Below are 698 nucleotides of genomic sequence, written 5' to 3' on the forward strand. Positions count from 1 at the left end.
GTCAAAAAAAAAAAAAAAAAAAAAAAAAGGAAAGGAAAGAAATATAGACCAATGGAACAAGACAGAAAGCCCAGAAATAAATCCATGCATCTATGGGTACCTTATTTTGACAAAGGAGACAGGAATAGAGCAAAGACAGTCTCTTCAATAAATGGTGCTGGAAAAACTGGACAGCTACTTGAAAAAGAATGAAATTAAAACACTTCCTAACACCATACGCAAAGATAAACCCAAAATGGATTGAAGACCTACATGTAAGACTAGCAACTAGAAAACTCGTAGAAGAAAACAGAGGCATAACACTTGATTCCAAGTGTTCGATAAAAAAGCAAGATCCTCTACGACTCACCTCTTAAGAGTAATGGAAATAAAAACAGAAGTAAACAAGTGGGACCTGATTAAACTTAAAAGATTTTGCACAGCAAAGGAAACTATAAGCAAGGTGAAAAGACAACCCTCAGAATGGGATAAAATAATAGCAAATGAAACAACTGGCAAGGGCTTAATTTCCAAAATATACAAGCAGCTCATACAACTCATTGCCAGAAAAACAAACAACCCAATCAAAAACAGATATTTTTCCAAAGAAGACATTACAGATGGCTAACAAACACATGAAAAGATGCTCAACATAACTAATTATGAGAAATGCAAATCACAACTACAATGAGCTATCACCTCACATCGTTCAGAGTGGC

This window comes from Bison bison, unplaced genomic scaffold (assembly GCF_000754665.1).
Source record: "Bison bison bison isolate TAMUID 2011002044 unplaced genomic scaffold, Bison_UMD1.0 scf7180017864461, whole genome shotgun sequence".
In the NCBI taxonomy this organism is placed as follows: Eukaryota; Metazoa; Chordata; class Mammalia; order Artiodactyla; family Bovidae; genus Bison; species Bison bison.